The following is a 20,532-nucleotide window of genomic DNA, read 5'->3' on the forward strand; positions in this document are numbered from 1 at the left end:
CTTAACAGATATTTAAGCGTACAATATAGTATTGTTATCTGTAGGCACACTGTTGTAGGGCATATCTTTAGAACTTATTCATCTTGCATAACTGAAATTTTATTCTTGTTAAATACCAACTCTTTTCCTCTCTCCCCCTAGTGCCACAATTCTATTCTTTGCTTCCATGAGTTCGACTATTTTAGACACCTCTGTATGTTCTTAAAAAAACATCTCTCCTCTTCAGTATTGTCAGCTAAGTCCTCCCAGGGGAACACTTGGGGAGAAGTTCTCTCCAGTCTGAGACCCCCTTGGTGAACTGCAAAAGGTTGGAGGTTGCTCAGAGTAATGGTGTCTATGCAGAACTTGATTTCTGCAATTGTTTTTCATCATAGAATCTCCTAAAGAGCATTTTAAGATGGAGAATCTGGTCTTGGGTAGGACCTAGGAAACTGTCATTATTTAAAAGGCCCCCAGGACTGTATAGTCCTAGCTACTTGGGAAACTGAAGTGGATCACTTGAACCCAGTAGGCTGCGGTGAGCTATGATCACATCACTGCACTCTAGCCTGGGCAACAGAGTGAAACCCTATCTCATAAATAAATTAATTAATAGTCCCCAGGTGATTCCGTGGCCCAGCCAAGTATCTTCTTGGTTCTAGGCCAGCCTGTCACCTCCACTTAACTTCCCCGTAATAGTTCTCGAACCCCACTCTTCAAAACTCCTAGCCTCACAGTTGCCTGCATTGTCTCCTCTTTTCTTTGTCTGCTTGCTTTGTTAGCCAGAAGGCAGAGAGCACGAAGGCATGTTAGTACCTGCAGTGATGGCTCTGCACTCCAAGAAGGAAATGAGTTCTCATCCGCTCAGCCAGCTGGGAATGCTGGAACTGGTGTTCTCAGCCTGTGGACTCAAGAGCGCACTGGGGCAGGAGGGTTTCAGTGTTTCCAAGTCAATGCCGAAGGCACATACACTGGTGGATGGGAGTCATTGATTTTTCTTGAGATAATAACTCAAGTGTATTTGTTCAGTGTCTTTCAGAACCAAAGCCTTGTCTGATTTATTTTTGTTGTTTTTTTGTTTGTTCTGAGAAGACAAAGCTTGTCTGACTAAAGCAAACCTCAGTGTTTTACTGTTCGGTAGCTCCTGGGGGTCAGGTTGTTCACATCCCTCTGTTAAGTGCATTGATGCTTCAACAGATACTTAATGAGCACCTACTGTGTGTCATTGTGGGCTCTAGATAGCTTTGGGAGAGTCAAAAGACCTGGTGGTTTCTGAGATGGCAGCCTGGCTCCTGGAGCCTGCAGTTCCCCATGGAGGGGCCTCTGAGTTCTAATCCCAGTGCTGCACAAATAAACCAATCTCAGACAAAAGCATTTTAAGAGAACTTGGACCAAATGCTCAGCAAATCAGGTTTGTTGTCTGGCCTTGATGTCTCACTTCCTGTACCTAATTCTTGCCTTAGTCCCAGCGAGCATTTATTAAGTGGCTGCCACATAACATTGTGCTAAGTGCTTTCCACCTGCTGGCTGATTTGATTGATCTTCTCACAACCATAGCAGGTGATATGGTTTGGATTTGTGTCCCCACCCAAATATCATGTTGAATTGTAATCCGTAGTATTAGAGAAGGGGACTAGTGGGAGGGGATTGGATTATTGGGGTGGATTTCTCCCTTGGAGCTGTTCTCATGTTCATGAATGAGTTCTCAAGAGATCTGGTTGTTTAAAAGTGTGTAGCACTGCCTGGTTTGCTCTCTTCCTCCTGCTCCAGCGATGTAGGGCTTGCCAGCTTTCCCTTTGCCTTCTGCCATGATTGTAAGTTTCCTGAGGCCTCCCCAGCCTCCTGTACAGCCTGTGGAACCAAGAGTCAATTAAACCTCTTTTCTTTATAAATTACTCAGTTTCATGTATTTATTTATAGCAGTGCAAGAATGGACTAATACAGCAGGTATGATACCCATATGACAGATGGGGAAATTGAAGCTTGAGAGATGATTTGCCTGACAACAGAGCTAGTACTCCCAACTCCTGTGCTAAACAGACTCCCATGGCTTCTGTAACTACCCAGCTTCTACCATAGCTTCTGTCACTACCAAGTTAATTGTGCTCCCAGGTCAGATCTCATCTTCTCCTTTAAGCCCTCAAACCTGGCCTTTAAAAATCAGGTATCCTTTCACCATGATGCTTTGGTGAGGAAATGGTACATTTACTATTCCAAAAGAACAGGCCTTGTGACTAGAAAACCACTCCTTTCCCTCCAGGTCATTATTCTTTCTGGGGAATCACTAAATCTTGCTAAGCCACTGCTTCTCAAAGTATGGTCTCTGTACTAGCAGCAGCAGCAGCACTTATGAACTTATTAGAAATGTAAATGTTGGGGCTCCACCCTGGACCTACTGAATCAGAATCTCTCAGGATAGACTCAGGAATCGTGTTTTAATAAGTTCTCCAGGTGGCACTGATGCATGCTGAAGTTTGAGAACCATTGGCCTAAATGGAATGCCTCAGGTGCTTCAATAATAGCACAGTAGTGTGCACTTACCACAGACTGCTGGCTCTATAAGATATCCTGACAAAGGACAACAAAGACAGTGAGGCTGGCATTTCTGTGTTCAAAAATGTGTGAACATTGCATATTCTGCTTCCCCCTTGGAAATTCTTAGATATTGGCATAGTCAAGACCAGAAAGAGTCTTGCAATAGGAAGAGCTGCTTAACTTTACTCAACCACTCTCTCCTAAATTCAGTTTCAATTTTAATTATGGAGTTTTTCTACCTTTTTATAATTTCAGCTTTTCAGGGAGTACATGTGCAGGTTTGTTACACAGGTGTACTGCATGGTGCTGAGGTTTGAGGTACAAATGATCCCGTCACCCAGGTACTGGGCATAGTACCCAATATGTAGTTTTTCAACCCTCACCCTCTAGTAACCCCCAATATCTATGTTCCCGTCTTTATGTCCATATGTACCCAATCTTTAGCTCCCACTTGTAAGAACATGTGGCATTTGATTTTCTGTTTCTGCATTAATTTGCTTAGAATAATGGCCTCCAGCTGCATCTATTTTGCTTCAAAGGACATGATCTCATTCTTTTTTATGGCTGTGTAGTATTTCATGGTGTGTATGTACCAGATTTTCTTTATCTAGTCCACCATTGATCAGTACCTAGGTCAATTACATGTCTTTGCTATTGTGAATAGTGAACATTCAAGTTCATGTGTCTTTTTGATAGAACAATTTATTATCCTTTGGATCTAAACCCAGTAATAGGATTGCTGGGTTAAGTAGTAATTCTGAATTCTTTGAGAAATCTCCAAACTGCTTTCCACAGTGGCTGAACTAATTTACATTCCCACCCACCGTGTGTAAGTGTTCCCTTTTCTTCGAAGCCTTGCCAGTATCTGTTATTTTTTGACTTTTAAATAATAGCCATTCTGATGGGTATGAGACGGTATATGCCATTGTGGTTTTGATTCGCCTTTCGCTGATGATCAGTAATGCTGAGGATTTTTTCATATGCTTGTTGCCCACTTGTGTGTCTTCTTTTGAGGAGTGTCTGTTTATATCCTTTGCCCACTTTTTAATGGGATTATTTTTTGCTTGTTGAATTGTTTAGGTTATTTATAGATTCTGGATGTTAGATCTTTGTTGGATGCATAGTTTGAGAACGTTTACTCCCATTCTGTGGGCTAACTGTTTACTCTGTTGATAGCTTCTTTTTTTTTTTTTTTTTTTTTTGAGAGGGAGTCTTGCACTGTCACCCAGGCTGGAGTGCAGTGGCCCAATCTTGGCTCACTGCAAGCTCCACCTCCTGGGTTCACGCCATTCTCCTGCCTCAGCCTCCCGAGTAGCTGGGACTACAGGCGCCCACCACCACACCCGGCTAATTTTTTTGTATTTTTAGTAGAGACGGGGTTTCACTGTGTTAGCCAGGATGGTCTCGATCTCCTGACCTCGTGATCCACCCGTCTCTGCCTCCCAAACAGCTGGGATTACAGGCGTGAGCCACCGCGCCCGGCCTAATAGTTTCTTTTGCTTTTACTGTGCAGAAGCTCTTTAGTTTAATTAAGTCCCACTTGTCAATTTTTGGTTTTGTTGCAATTGCTTTTGAGGACTTAGCCATAAATTGTTTGCCAAGGCTGATGTCATGGATCTTTTCTTTTACAAAATACCTGTTGGTATCCCAAGGAACTAGTAATGTCTAGCACACTTTGAAGTGTTGATCACTACGATCCTCAACTGTAGGTGACCCTAGCTTAAGCATGTTTAATCAGAATTAAATTCCAAGAGCCATATCAGAAATTGAGAAACATCATACAGAATTGTTTTAAAAAGTCACTTTTGGATCCATACAGAACCCTGTGTTGCACAATTCCAAGGGACAGCCCTGTGAACAAGGTCCGCTGGAGTTGGACAACCCTGAAGTGTGGACCTATCATCAAATATTGGATTAACGAAAGGCAAAGGAACTAAAATGTTTCCATCTATCAGAAATAATTTAGAATCCAGGGGTGTGGGGGAGTCTATGGAGAGGGTTTCCAAGATATTTAACTCTTTTAACTTCATGGAAAATATTTCAGGATGAACTTTGCCAGTTATAACTAAGCCAGTAAATACAATTACATTAAATATAGTCATATTCCTGCTCCTTTGAGCCTAGCTAATTTTGCATTTTACAAGCATTTGATGAGAACACTTTGTATTTAGGTAACATCTTTCATCCCCAAGTCTCCAGGATCTATTCGAGAGATGATTGGCAAGTAAATTCCCCAATGTGGAGGTCCCTCCTCTGGTGGAATGGTAAGTCTCTAACAGAAGAAGGAAATTTGCTGACACTGAAGTCACCGGCTAACTATTGAAGATGTTATCAAAGCTAATCAGCGGACAGAAGAGCCAGTCTGGACAACATGACTGTGGGCTTTATATTTCTGTGAATTAATTTAAGAAAAATAAAAGGAATAGTTATTTCTTGTTCTCTTTGTGGTGCTCTAAGAACTTCACATTTAATCATGAGATGCCTGCTACCTCCAGGCCCCACTCATGCCTGAGAAGTGCCCCAAATTACTTTGCATTAGATGCTGGTTCCAAGTTCAGCAGGGAACCAGAAATGTTAGATGCACATAAAAGTTGGGAATAGGGAGGAGGTGAGAAGGGCCAGCTTTGAGTTCCCTTCTACTTGGCAGGTGTCTTCTTTTTCTCTTATTTTCAAACAAAGTTTATTATTTCCTCCTCTATGAGAAGAATACATTCCTATTATAGAAAATTTGGCAAAAATAGAAATGCAAGAAGCAAAGAAACTCCCATGATCCAAAGAGAATCACTATTAACAATTTGATGTATTTCCCTCCAGTCTTTTTTCTATGAATTTTAAAAAACAGAATTACAGTCACACTGTATGTACAATCCTGATTCCAGGGTATTGTGGTACAACCTAGGCATATGCCTGTGTTTCTTTTCAAACCCCACATTAACAAATGACACCATATACTCTTGAAGGCAAGGACAGGGTCGGCTCTTGCTCATCATAGTGACACCAGGACCGAGTACAGAGCTTGGCACACAGTAAATGTTGTTGAACAAAATAATGATGAAGAGTAGGTAATGAAGTGCATATGCTAGAATTTATGTAACTTGGCTTCCAATGCAGACATGAAAGTGCCTCCAATTGTTTGCTGTGTTAGGCAATGCTTAAATTTTGTTGTTTATTTTCTTTTTCTATGTTGAGATTATTATGTAGAGCAGATACTGTCAGCATCTAGCTGTTTTCCCTCAATCTTTCTGAGGGGCACCTGCAGACAGTCCACGGGCAGTCTGCTGGCTTCCTGTGCCACCTGTCTGAGTTTGCTCTCTGGCAGTGGAAGCATACTTGGTCTATGGACACGTGGAATAGCCTGAATGTGCCCATGTTAATGTCCCTGAGCAACCGTCGGCCAGTGGGTGTGGGAGTTACTAGGTAAACATCCTGGCTTCCTTGCTTCTCAGGGTGACAGCTGTAAGGTTATCTACACAGTCTGTCCAGATGGAACGCCCGACCACTCATAGTGTCCAGTTCATTAGCATGTTCGTATATTGGCTTTCCTCTCATCCTTGTTTCCCACATTCTCCATTCCCTCACCATGCTTCCTGGGATCACCTCCCAAAGAAATGGCTTGCACTAAACCTTTGTCTCAGGCTCTACTTTAGGGGACCCCCAACTCAATTATTAACATTGGATAGAGTCTCAGAAGCAGAATTACTAAGTTAAGCCAGATGGATTCCTTAAAGATTCGGGACACATATAGATTGGCAAGTAATTTCCATAGGGGGGTTTTCAGAGCTCTTTTACTAATCTCTAATTATACTCAAAGAATCTAGACCCTGAACTAGACCCTCAGGAAGAGGAGGAAAAGAAGTCAAAGCGCTCACCTGCCAGGTCTGCACTGGAGGATCGTTAAGCAGTATCGTTTGAGTTTGTTCTTTTGCTGTTCACTTTTCTCTGTTGTTTGCCTTGCTTCATTTTCTCCTGTGTTCCTGGACAGAGGCCAGTGGTTATAGAATGTTCCCTTTTGTCTCTACAAATGGAAAGAGAGGGGGAATTGACTGCAGCAGAGAAAAGAATCTGGGAGGAAGGATGAGCGAAATGTTGCTTTGGAATATTTCAGCCTTGGGTCTCTGTAACAACCAGTTTGGTATTTTCAAGGAAAATGAAAGAAATAGACTGTGCTATAAACAGGTTTTTGTCATCATTAAACCCTTGCAATATATGAAGAGTATGCACTGTTGTGTTCCAAAATAAAGCTGCATGTTTGGGGATTGTCATAGTGACCTAGAAATCATGGTTTCTCCAGGGAAATGTAGGAATGAAGTTTCCTAACAGCTTTACCGCTAAAGCCATGGCTGCACACAGAAAAAGGACTGAGCCTGTTTTCCCAGAAATGAGAGACAAATTACCCTTTTTCCTAAGGTTGCCTGGACATTCCAAGAAAGCCTGGTCAATCTTTGCTGGATGGACGTGGAAAATAGATGGCTGAGCACTCACCTTTTGTGTCCAGATGCGGAATCTTTATCTATCCAGTTTTTGCACATTATATGTGATGGAGATTTTTTTCTTTTGTTTTTGTTATTTACAGAATGAAGAGAAGGATGCCTTGGTCAAGGTCAGCTTAAAGTCAGTTGTTAACTTAGACGTGCCCTTCCTCCAACCAGAAAATGGAAAATGTCAGATGCCTCCCAATTGTCCTGGGTCCATGCATTATTTCTAAAACTTCCCCAAGCTCTTCCCCACTCGTGAAAATTCTAGCTTACTCATATATCCATTTTGGGGGGAAGGGAATCACACCTCACCCACAAACTGGATGCTTGGCTGCCTGCAGGAACAACTCCAGCAGAGTTCTAGGTTGGGCTGATGTGGGAGCACCCCGTGTTGTGGTGGAGGAGCCTATGTGGCAGAGACCACTTCACGTTTACCAAACTTGACTTCTTGTTCCTTCTGGGACGCACAGCTAGACAATGCATCTCAGCCTCCATCACTGTTTCGTGAACCACGTGATTGGCAGAGGGGAGATCTATGTCATTTCCAGCCCTGGCTCTGTCTTCTCCACCCCTTCACACTCTGTCTTTCCACCACTCTTAACAAGTGGCTGTACAGCGTTCCCAGGCCACATGGGATGAGGGAAAACGACCGCAAAAGCCTGGTCCTTCAGTCATGGCACAGGAGTGACCCATGTAAGAGAACTCCTGGCCAGAGACATCAACACGAGACCTCACATGACTGAGAAATAGTCTTTCACCATGTGAAGCCACTGACTTTTGGAGTTATTTGTTATTGCAGTGAATTTACTCTGACTCATACATATTGCAAGTATCGGTTGCCTCTTGGCGTGTGCATGAGTTCACCTACATGGCAGAATCAATTCTGCTGTTTGTCCAAATCACCAAAGTTATTTGCATGAAGGATCCTTCGGTCACAAAACAGTGAGAAGGAAATGTGAACAGCATGCGATCAAAGCATGTTCTCAATACCATGAGTGTACAGGAGTGGAAGTGTTCAGTTCAGCTGTGACCACAGGGATGAAAGGCCACATGGCATGAGGAGGGTAGTGACTCCAATCAGATGTGCAACGCATAGAACTCCATACTAACTTTTGGACTATGTTTGCACTTAAGGAAGCATCAGCCTGGCATCCATTAGCAACCCAGAAGCAGTTGGAATCTGTATTGCAGTCCCTTAAGATACCACATCATAATGCAAAGCAAAATTTACATTTATTTTTCCCTTTCTTCTGAGATATAGTGCACACCCCCAGCTGCTTCCCAAGCCTCTCTTCTCCCCTATGCCAAAGCCACCCCCAAAAATCCTCTCCCTAAACCCATCCCAAGCTGTTATTCTAAACTTCTCCACCTCTTCCTGCCTTTTCCCAACTACTCTTTTATCCCAGTAAATAACTCTCCACCTTCTCCTCTGCAAATCAAGCCGGGCTTTCTGGCCTGCCTGGGCTTAACATTTCCTGTTACGACTCACAGGCTCAATTCGTGAGTTGATCATAGACCCAGAAAGGTCCAAAACTGAAAACATATTCTTCTTAGGGGTGTGTTGAGGGAGTGGCTATAAATATTTACACGTTATTATCATTACTTTTTTTTGGATCACAAATAGATTGTCAACTCCACTACTTGTGAGTTAGGCAATCTTGGGTAAATTCTTCACCATCCCTTAGCCTCAATTTCCTGCCTTGTAAAATGGGGTTTATTGACCTTCTCAGGATTCTGGTGGAGAGTAAATGGGATGTGGTATGTGAATGTAGTTTGCATAACCCAGCAGTAAGCAATGTTTTTTCTGCCCTTTCTGAACTCGTGGCTCCTTTGCTTTATGTGAGCAGAATTGGAGGTGCAGGCCTAGCCCAACGACAAAAAGGAAGGTAAACTGAGGTGCCAGTAGTCAGCAGCACCCGGTTTTGATACCGGCTCCTCTGGATCTCATTCTTGAGTTTCCTGGTCAACTTTCAAGTGACCTTGGAGGGAGAACTGCATTTCCCGTGCCTCCAGTGGAGTGTTTCCACCACAAGGGAAACATGCCCACCCCTTGTCCCCCAGGGTGGGTTGTGAAGGTTAATGAATTGGTATTTGTGAAGTGCTTTGAGATCTGTGGATGAAAGGCCCTATGAAGTCAAAAGCTTTGGGATGATTATTAAATTGCCTTGCCTGAGGTCAGACAGCGCAGGACTAGGGGAGCTAGAAAGGGAAGACTCGTTCCCTTTCTTCCATTCCCCTGCTAGAACAACTAAGACCGTAACCTGTTCTTGTTAAGAAGGGCTGTCCCTCTGTGGGTGGATGTCCTCGGGCCTCACATCCTGTCTCCTTTATTCCCAGCACCCTGGTTAGGACCAGGCTCTGGCTCCTCACCAGCCTGCTCATTGGAATGCCAGACAGCTCCCTCGCTCTTGGGGAGAGCTCTGGTTTGCTGGGTTTTTAGAAGCTCAGGGAAACTGTTGTGTGAGGGACAGACATTTTCACTTGACCAGGAGACCCTTCTTGAGAAAGAAGGGGCAGTTTCTCCTGTGCCAGCTGGACACCAAAACAAAGGAGGAGCTTTGCTGTGGCTGAATTTGGGGGGTTGCATTCTGCACCAACCAGCTCTTTTTTAAACCCCATTTTCTTTTCTCTCTCTTTTGCTTTTTCCATTCAACCAGCTTGGCAGTTGCAATATTTGTTTTCCAAACATTTCCTCCATACCTTTGTTTTTTCCTTCTCCCACGTTGGCTGTTGTATAGATACCTCATTGCAATTCAGACACCTGTCACTTTCGGATGTCAGTGCTGCTGCCGCCACACTGATTAGTTAAGATGAAGAAAAAAATGCAGTGCCACATAAATAAAAAATTAGAGACTGTCACATTGTTTAAAAAGGACCCACCTCCCAATGCCGGATCTCGGCAGAGCAGCGTTCTTCTCTTTCCTAGGTATCCCAGCTAAGGGGACCACTTATAATGTCTTGTTTTTAGTGATTAAGTGGTTAATGATTTAATGAACTAAAAAAAAAATCTCATTTGTTGCTTCCCTTGGACTTGGAAAAAACCTCAAAGAGCTGATTTTCTGTGTACCTCAGTCCAATATTGCTACCTGCTGGGATACGAACACAGTCTCTAAATAAATTGCTAGTGGCCTTAGGCGGGTGGAAGAGTCTCCCTTTGATCCTGCTCGAGCGGATGAAGTCAAATGTTCAATCAATCAATCACGTTCATAACTTGCAGCTACAATCGAGCTGACAACAGCCTATTATTTATTTTTAAAATCATATATTTCATTATTGCAAAACACACAGGCTCTCACGAGGGGGAAAAGACTAAATTATTGATAAGCCATATAGATGACAGAGTTTGTTGTTTCTGACACGCTTGTCACTAACTATTGTCAGGAAGGATTTACTAAGATGTAGAGTCAGGAAAGTTGGCGAGGGATGTACATCGCGCCAAAGCAGAGATGAGGAGAGGAAACTCTAATGGCCTCTCTCTCTCTTATTGAATTCTTGTAGGTAAAAGGCAGCTGAAGGCAGAACAGGTTTCTATTGCAAAGCAACACTTGAAAAGCCCCCTATTTGATTGCTACAGAGCAGGAGATTTGGTTCTCAAAATAGCCATGCGTTTGGGAAATGAATTTTTGCTGGTGTCTGTGCATTCCTGGAAATAACAATTGTAGCTCTCCAGCATTCCCACGTGGGCCGGGGCCAGGCATATTTATTCAATATTGTGTGTTGGGGCGGGGGCAGGGGGAGGCGATGTGCAAACGCAGCCTGAAGAAGGCGGCATGGGGGAGGCCAGATTTGGGTTCCTCTTGCTTTTGGAGGTGGGAGAAGATGCTCTCCTGCCATACCTCCGCCAGGCCCCTGAGCTGGCAGGGCCTCCGCAATGGAGGTGTCTTCCCTACAGACCTGCGATTGAACTTCTCTAATGGGTTTAGGAGAAGGAAGAGCAGTCAGAAAACTGCTGACCACTCCTTTCCATGTGCTTCTCTCTTTTCTGTTTTCTGGGTCACTAGCTGGGGAGGTCGTGACAAGCTGAGATCTTAAAGCTGCCGTTGACCCCCTCGTCTGAACAGTGAGGAGTTGGACTGGAAACTCTCCCAGACGCCGCATTGTCACCTGGCTGTCACCTGCACCATAAGGAGGGGGTTGCTCCTAGATTTGCTGGAAGAGCCCCCTGGTCTGAAGGAAGAGGAGATGTTTTGTTAAGGGAACTCAAATGTGCATACAGACAGATCCAATCCTAGAGAACAAGTGCCATTAAATTGGAACAAAAACAGCCATGGAACTAAAGATTCCTAACTTCCCCTCCCTCCCCGCCCCCACTGGTACTTCCTGAACTCAAGTACAATGTAAGTGAAATCGAAGCTCCTTTGGAATTTCAGTGAATATTTGACTTGCACTCCTAAATTATTTGCCAATTACAAGATGATCTCCCCATTGCTGGGGTGGGGAGAGACAGTGCTACGTGTATACTCTAGAACCAAAAGTTTCTCAAGCCAAAGGGCCCTTTAGAATTAATCCGTCCCCCCATTTCATAGATGAGAAAACTAAAAGTCAGAGAAATTGGAATCAGACATCCAGCTAGCAGCAGATAGGGGACCACACCCGGAGCCTCCAACCCCTTCCCTGAGGTGGAGCTGGAGACTGTTAACAGACCTTAAATCAGAAAAGAGGCACTGTCCTTGTAGAGTGCACTGTCTCCCACATTCTGCTGGCTGCTGGTGGAATATTCCAGCATGCATTTGTTTGGTTTTAACATACTAACTTAATTTAGAACCCACTCTCACTCAATCACATGTGCAATGCTAGTCCCTGACAATGAGTAGGCAAGGCTATTACAGGATTAGGATTTGGAAGTAACTTCTGAATCCATAAGAAGACAACTGAACCCATCTTCTGGGAGTCGGGGGCCCTTGCTCCTAGCTCTGTACTACCACTTCTCTGGTGTGATGGGCTTGGTGGAAGTTGCCCCTTCTGGGCTTCTGTTCAGGAGGTGAGGACTGGTGGTGACAAAGTCCTTGACCACACTGCAGCCAGGCTTCTTGCCCTCTGCTCAAATGCGCATCCACCTCAGCCCCGGTCCTTGCTGGGCCTGCACATCCTAGTTTTAGAGAAAACCCTGCTGAGTTGGTTTAGAGAAAATCTCCCACCCTTGAAATCTGTTCATCAGAGGCTGACGTCAGCAAGAATCCTCTTAGTCCATTTAGCAGGAATCTCTCCCAACGTTTGATGAATCTCCTTAGCAATCTTTCATCCACTGACTCTACACCTCCACCCCACAAACCTACTTCCTGACTATAAATCTCCACTTGCTCTGTCGCTCTTGTTGTATTCGGTATGGCTCCAGATCCATGCTAAGGTCTCTTTACCCCTACTGCAACAGGGTTCTGAATAAAATTCGTTTTTACCACTTGAACTACTGTCCAGTTCTGATTCTCTTTGTCAATCTACACATCCTTCAAGTCAACTTCTAAGTCCAAAATTCTGCATAAAATGATATATAAAATCCTATTCAGTGGTATTTTCCATTCAATTTATTTTTTGAACATTTTGCCACCTAGGATGGCACGTATGGCAACTGAGTTGACCAAAGTTATTGATGCACCGGAATAAACCATTTCTTATCATCTTCATGATACAGTGGAAATAAATCTTCACAGAAACCAAAAAACAGAACAAAACGAAGCAACAACGACAACAACAAAAACATGGCTTCACTGGAACAAAGAGAGCTGTTGAATTTCGGTGTGGCATGGAATCTCTCTGTACCTCACTTTCCTCATCTGTTCAATGGGGAAACTGATTTCTTTTCTCCACACCCAGTGGGGCAGATTGCTATGAGGATCTAAACCCAATGTATAAGTGAGGGGAGGGAAAAAAAGAAGCTTACAGGGCACCAGAGATGTGGAGTAGGAGCATTACTGGGTGGTGGGAATTTCCTATAGATGAGAGACAGCCTGCTGCAAATATAAGATTACAGTTTTAATTACCTTCAGATGCCGACCTATGTAAACAGGCCTGTTATGCCTCTTTGGGAGGGGATAGGAGAAACGGATGGGATGGGACTCATTAACTTCCTGGCAATGCTTTTTTTGCAGCAGTTTTAAGGAAAACCTTTAGGAGAGGGGAAAACAGCCACCTCTGTTCACAGCTGCAATGGCAGAGAGATGCAAAAGAGCCGGTCCTTCTTCCTCTTTTCATCCTTTTCTGTTTTCTGGGCTGGGAGGTGCACTTGTCCACTTACAGCACATGGTAACTCCTCTTTGGCAATGTCCATAAACATTGCAGTGCAGGCATTTCCTGTGTGTGGTTTTTTTTTCCTTTTGAAGCTTGTTTGCTGCACCCTTTGGTGAGAGTTGCACCTCAAGGAGAGCTGGAGTACCTATATGGTGTTGGATTGTGCAATGCCAGACACGGCTTTTTTTTTTACCCCTGGCAAGATAAGACTCTATGAAGTATAATTTTGTTAATAGTCTCTCTCCCAGTCCTGGTCCCCTTGGGAGCCTCCCGTGATTGGTCAGTTGGACGATTATAATGGGCACTAATTATACCTGGAAGCTAAGGTATAGCAGGCTTCACTTACAAAGCCCTTGGTGATAAGGATTTTGGTAAACACAATGAGATGAAAACGACTTTATCTTTCCAAAAGGACAAAAGAATTATTTCTTTAAAAAATGAGCAACTTAAGAAAACAGTTAAACAGAGGAAAGAGAAATGAAACAGAAATGCTTCCAGCTTTTTACCAATGAGGAGAGAAGAGGCAGATTTGGATTAACCCTGTGTGGTGCAGTGGACTCGGTTGGGAGCAGTCATCATCTCATCCTGGATGGATACCAAGAATGTTCTGATGACACAGTGACTCCCAATAAAGGGAATTCTCAAGTGTGAAAGCCAAACATGGCCCTTCTTTCTAGACCCTAAATATGTACATTGAATCCAAGAAATAGCCCCAACCTACGCCCAGATACAAAGGCCCTTAGTAAGGCTTTTTTTTTCTTCCAAATGACTCATGAGCAGCTATGCCCCAGACTGTGAGGCTGATCTTTAGCCTGTAGCTCTTCCTCCTAGAATTTATCAACCAGGGGTGTTCAGCAAGGCCAGGATGACTGTAGGAGAGCATGCAGAAGAGGGAGCTTGTGCACAGAGAGGAAACGAACCCACGCAAGTTCCAGGAGGAACTTCCTGGAAGGAGGGGTTCTGAGCATAGGTGATAGGGAGCAGGAGGAAGCCATACAGGTAAGGGAGAATTGAGGCTTGCTATTTCCAGAGGAGAGCTGATGCCAGTGTTCAGCACACCTATGTGCACTTTCCATTGATTTCCTTTCAGCAGCTGGCTTGCTTCTTCATGATTTTGGAATGACCCAATTAGGCAGGGCTGTGGTAGCTTAATACTGCACTGCTCGTTGGAGCATCTGGCCACATGGACCAGGACCCCCCACCCGCCAGGCCTAATCTCCAATAGATTCTCTGCACACATAGGTGTTTTACATCCAGGAAGAAAACAGTTTTGTGGCAGACAAGTTCATTTGGTTCAATCACTGAGCCTGTGAGTCCAGGAGCCCAAGTTCAGTGTTCTTAGACTTGTCCACAGACGTCAGGTGGTCCAACCCTTCCACTTCGCTGGCCTTGATTTGTATGGTTCTACCCTCTGTTCACTCAGATCCAGCCACTGGCCTTCTTGCTGTTCTGCACACAAGCCTTGCTCCTGCCCCAAGACCTTCCCACTCGCTCTTCTCACTACCTGGAACACTCATCCCCCAGAGAGCTTCACAGCTCCCCCACTCGCTTCCTTCAGGTCTCTGCTCAAAGGCATGTTCGTTGTCAGGCTGTCCCTGAGAATCCTGTACAAAATGCAAGAACCTCCTCTCCCCAAGGCCTCACTCCCTCCTCCCCAACCCCTAGAGATTTTTCTGCAAAGTGTTTATCGCTATGTAAACATTCTGTTCCCATTCTGTTCACTTGTTTATGGGTTTATTGTCTACCTTCTCCACTAAATGAAGCTTCATGAGACAGAAGACTTTGTTTTGTTCGTGCAACAATACCAGAACTTAGCACAGTGCTTGGTCTGTAGCTGGTGTCAAAAAAAAAAAAAAAAAAAAAAAAAAAAAATTTGGGCCAGGCGTGGTGACTCACTTCTGTAATCCCAGAACTTTGGGAAGCTGAGGCGGGCAGATCACCTGAGGTCAGGAGTTCAAGACCAGCCTGGCCAACATGGTGAAACCCCGTCTCTACTGAAAATACAAAAATTAGCCAGGCGTAGTGGCAGGTGCCTATAATCCCAGGTACTCGGGAGGCTGAGGCAGAATTGCTTGAACCCATGAGGTGGAGGTTGCAGTGAGCCAAGACCGCTCCATTGCACTCCTGCCTGGGCAACAAGAGTGAAACTCTGTCTCAAAAAAAAAAAAAAAAAAAAAAAAAAAAAAGAGTTTGTAACTGAATGTGAATGAAAATTCCCACATACACCAGTTTTGCTAGAACTCTTCTCAGACCATATTCTGAGGCAGCTTCTGAAGACATGTGCTCTTGGGGGATATTTAAGGGGACCAACCCTTTCTTTGCTATAACTGAAACACGCATATGGCCCATGTATCGTACTGAAAGGATGTGATTATAAACTAAAAGTAGATGTGGATGACAGAGACCTTGCCCTCTAGCAGCTGGCTGAGTAGAACCTTCAAAGTTGCCTTGTGTGGGTCCTTCTCACTTTTGATCTATTTTAGCAGAAAGTCGTATCTAGACTTTTTGCCAGAATATCGATCACTTCACTAGATTCTACTAGTCTAAGTAGAGAAGGAAAAGGGTTATTGTTATGTTGTTCAACAGAGGTAGACTAAAATAGGCAGCCTCAGTTCCTGTCTTTCCCTTTGCAGTGAATAATAGCAGTACCTCCCAACCACACTCTGGGCTTCCAACTCAGGCTCACTGGCATAGATTGTGTTACTCACAATACTTTCTCTCCTCCTGCTCTTTCATTGTTCACTGTGAGTTCCCATACCATTGATGTTATACTTGGCTGTGGGACTTGCTTTGGCCATATAATAGGGACGGAAGTGACTGTGTGCCAGCTCTGACCCTAGGCCTTCAGAAGAAGCAGTTTTTTGTTTCTATCTTCCATTCTTGAGGTTCTAACACCCAACATGAGAAGAGCCTAAAGAGTCATCAAATCAAGAATGAAAGCCCCAAGGAGGAGACCTGAATCTAGTCCACAGCTTGAAGCAGAACTGCCCCAGTCAACCCACAAAACCATGAGTGAAAAAAATCACATTTGTTGTTGGGATTTTGTATTGTTTGTTACTCAGCATTACTGCAGTAATAGCTGACTAATACACTCATTAAGAGCTTTCTAGTGGTCACGACTGTCCAAGATTTCACTATACCTCTCTCCACCCCTTTCTTCCAAGTGACCAGCCTTGAAAGGGACAGGTACCAAAGGTTATCTCCGTCAAATGTACTTTTGGCACAGTTACCAATGTTAGATAAAGAAAAAGGCATTACCTAAGAGTAGCTGGAGTAACTGGAAAGCACAAGGCAAACAAAGAAAGGTAAAGCTTAGATTATGCAGGAGATGGGTGAGATAATGACTGATACATTTTGACTTTTGAGCTGTCATTACTAAGATAGATTGGTTTTGCTTGCCTTTTGTCCTATATTTCAAAAGCAAGTCTCTAAATTATTGACTACTTTGGTGAGCTCAAACACTCTCTAATTAATGATCTAAAGTTTTCCTGGATAAAGAAATAAAGGCTTCATCAGAATAAAAGCTTTCATCATGTGACTGTTTTCTTATTTAATCCTTATCTTGTTTGAACAACGAGGCTTTGGGTTGTCCTTGCCACTGAGTAGCAGGAACTCTGTAAGGGAGGGAGGGAGTGGGACAGATTTGCTGGAAGATAAGTTGGGATCATGACTTCCTTTCAGATTTTAGAAGATTTTATTGGGCACTTTTACACAGATGCAGAGTGGTGCTCACTTCTAGAATAAGACCCCAGAGTCTCATCAGCTTCTGCCAGAGGACAATGCCAACCTTCTCCATGGCTGAACATTGTGACACACATGACCCTTCCATTTTCTGACTCCATCCAGCAATAATACTAACATCAGTTGAGTGTCTACTAAATGCTGGGTGCATGATGAGCATGTTATGTGCAGTAGTACATCATTTGCAATAGCCCTGTATAAGAGGTACCATTATTGACTTCATTTTACTCATGAGAGAGCAGATACAGAAACGTTAACCCCCTCAAGAGCACACAGCTGGTGAGTCAGGGAGCCAGATTCAGACTCAGGCAGTCTGCTCCTGAGTTGGTGCTCTGAACCACTGGGTATCAGAAGCTTCCCTCTGAGTTCCTGACAAAATGTATTATCTACAGCTCCTGGCTCCTCACCAGCTACCAAAAGGCCAGCTGAGCTCCAAAGGATGCATGGTCCCTTCATTCATTCATTCATTCATTCATTCATTCATTCATTCACACACACACACACAAATCTGCGGTTGGGTTGAGGAAACACCTTGGATCATCGGAAAAGCATAGACCTTGGTTTTTCCTAGTTGTTTTACTGAACTGCACTTGGGGCAGGTGGGCCATCAACTTTCACTGAGGATACTGTAGCTGAGGATAAAGTAGCTGTATCATTTTGTCACTTGGTACAGTAAAGATGTCACTGGGACTTTGTCCTTGATGTAACCCAGTGACTACTGCATAAGGGTTTATGGGAGAAGGTGCTTTCAGGTATAATATCCAACCAATAGGTATGGATACACCTTATGGACACCTGTAGTCTTTGTCTTTGCCACTTCACATCAACTCTCAGGAACTTAGAGACAAATGTCTTTCCCACCTCTCGCACATGGCAAGAGTGCCACAGCCCCAAATTTGTGAGTTAACCTCCATCTCCAGTCACCAGAGAAGTCTTCTAGCTTTGGTTTTCATTATCTTCCTTTTTTCACCTGTTTTTAATTGTTCTTGCTATATTATGTAGGAATGCATGTATGATTTGTGTAATTGTATGCTCCTCCAGCTGAGGGCATAGGCATAGATATGGTATCATCTCTTCTATTTTTTCAGTTCATTATTTGAACACCATCCACTTACTACTAGCAGAATGTCCATCTTGACAGCTTCCTCATTCCTGAATCCTGAGCATTTAAATGAAGAAGTGAACATTTTTAATCCTTCCTCTAATTGCTAAATAAACAGAGAATTGCGGTGGCTGAGTGGTATGCTGAGTTGTTGCTGTGGCCACTGCCATCGGTGTCCCTGCTGGTCCTTCACAGAAAACTGCTGTGTTCAAGATCCCTGCCAGGATCTCAGCGTGTTCCACCAAGGACCTCAGGTTTGTTCTTTTAATTCCCTATCATGAATTGCCAATTCATTCTCAAAGCATGACAAAAGCCAGGGTACCAGCCATCAGCACACGCCATGCTGGGCCAGTCTCCCTACCCCAGCAAAACTCCTGGGACCTTGGGGTGAGCCTGGGTCATTAGCTCAGGATGACATTCCCTTTTCTGATCTGTACCACTAAGAAGTTCTTTTAGGGAGCCCCTTGCTTTCTTTCTTGCTGGAGAACTTTGGCCAGGGCTTTGAATCTCAGGGAGCAATGTATAGGGTTCTAATACCATCCTTCCCATTCTGAGCTCCTGATGCAAATAAGCGTTCCCCATTTCAGAGCTATCATCTCACTGAGGGCCAGTGGAGCTCTCCAACATCAGTGTCTGGCTGACCTCACACACATTGCATGTGGTCCTGAACTTTGAGCCATCTGGCCTTATGCAACTTGGCTGCCAATAGCTACATTTAGCACTGTTCACTCACTTATCCATTGGTGACTATTTGGTAAGTGCCTACCATGTGTCAGGGCTAAGGATGCAGCCTCTGGTGGGAATGGCCCCCAGCCCTTAAGAAGCTTACAATCTAGTGGGAGAATATAGGCAATGAGGTATTTTTTAAAAAGCATTTACAAACATTGATAAGTGTGAGGATGAATAGAAGAAATGATTAGGGGCTCCATTCTGGGTCACTGGTTAGCCCACTGCAGAGTTCCCAGAAGCTGAAAAGCTCAGTAGAAGTGGAAAGCAGGAAGAACTTGCAGAGGTTTCTGCCACACAAGGGAAGTCTTTCTCCGAAGGAATAACCAGGGGTACTTCCATAGAGAATGAGCCAGAAGCCTTTAATGAGGTTTATTCTTAGTGCCTTTGGAACAAAAGTTAAAGAAATAGGAACTGTATAGCTCAAAGTGGCCTTAGATACCCTGTAGTACAACAGCATCTTTTCTTTGGGAGAAGGTTGATAACTGACATCTAGAGAAGGGGAAATAATCAGGTCAAAGTCACACAGAAAGTAATGGAAGAATTAATGCTATCTTCCACACCAGAAGAAGGCCAGGTCTTCCATTATTACAAAACCTTGGGCCTCAAAAGAAGAGAAGAGCCTTCCATGAGACTTTACCATGAAGAAAGCAAAGTGATCAACTTTCCCTCTTTGTGCGTATGACCCTCTTAATCTTTTAACTCTAAGGTAATAAGCATGAAGACAAAAACTAAGTTGCTATTTTATGACAGTATCATACTTTCAGACCAGTTCTAAGATCACTTACCTTCAGATCACTTGTAAAGTAAATAGAGATTGAGTATCCCTTACCCCAAATCCCTGGGACCAGAAATGTTCTTTTTGATTCAGAGTATTTTCAGATTTTGAAGCATTTGCATTATACTTATTGATTGAGTTTCCCTAATCCTAAAATCTAAAGTGCAAAATGCTCCAATAAGCATTTTCTTTGAGTATCAGGTCAGAGCTCAGAAAGTTTCACATTTTTTTTAGAATTTTGGATTTTGGACTTTTGGATTAGGGATACCTAACCTGTAGTAAATGTCCTTATGGCTATGACATTACTGTTTGGATTTCTCTTACATGCAGCCATAAGCGTTCCTAACTGATAAAGGTTCTTTTAGGGATACTTGTCCTATTAAGCTCTTAATACATTAACTGTTACCAGGACAGTGGGAACATTCTACAGATTTGATCAATAAATAGGTAAATATTTTTTTTTCAGATAAAATTCACATAACAGTAGATTCATCATTTTACCCATTTTAAAACGTGGTAAATTCTGTGATTTTTAGTACATTCACAGTGCTGTACATCCATTACCACTATGTAATTGCAGAACATTTTTATCATTCCAAAAAGAAACCCCAATCCATTAAGCAGTCACATCCTATTTCCCCACACCCAACCCAGCCCTTGGCAGCCACTAATTTCCCTGTATTTATAGGCTTGCCTATTCTGGACATTGCACATAAACGGAATCATGTAATATGTGACCTTTTGTGTCTGGCTTTTTACAATTAGCATAACGTTTCCAAAGTTTATCCATGATGTCGCATCTACGCAACTTACAATGATTTGGGGTATGATTTTTCACTTTACAATGGTGGGAAGGTGATATGCATTCAGTAGAAACTGTACTTCAAGGTAAGATAGGCTAAGCTATAACATTCTGTAGGTTAGGTATATTAAATGCCTTTTGGACTTAAGATATTTTCTATTTACGATGA

The sequence above is a fragment of the Chlorocebus sabaeus genome, chromosome 9 (genome assembly GCF_047675955.1).
Source record: "Chlorocebus sabaeus isolate Y175 chromosome 9, mChlSab1.0.hap1, whole genome shotgun sequence".
NCBI classification, from domain to species: domain Eukaryota; kingdom Metazoa; phylum Chordata; class Mammalia; order Primates; family Cercopithecidae; genus Chlorocebus; species Chlorocebus sabaeus.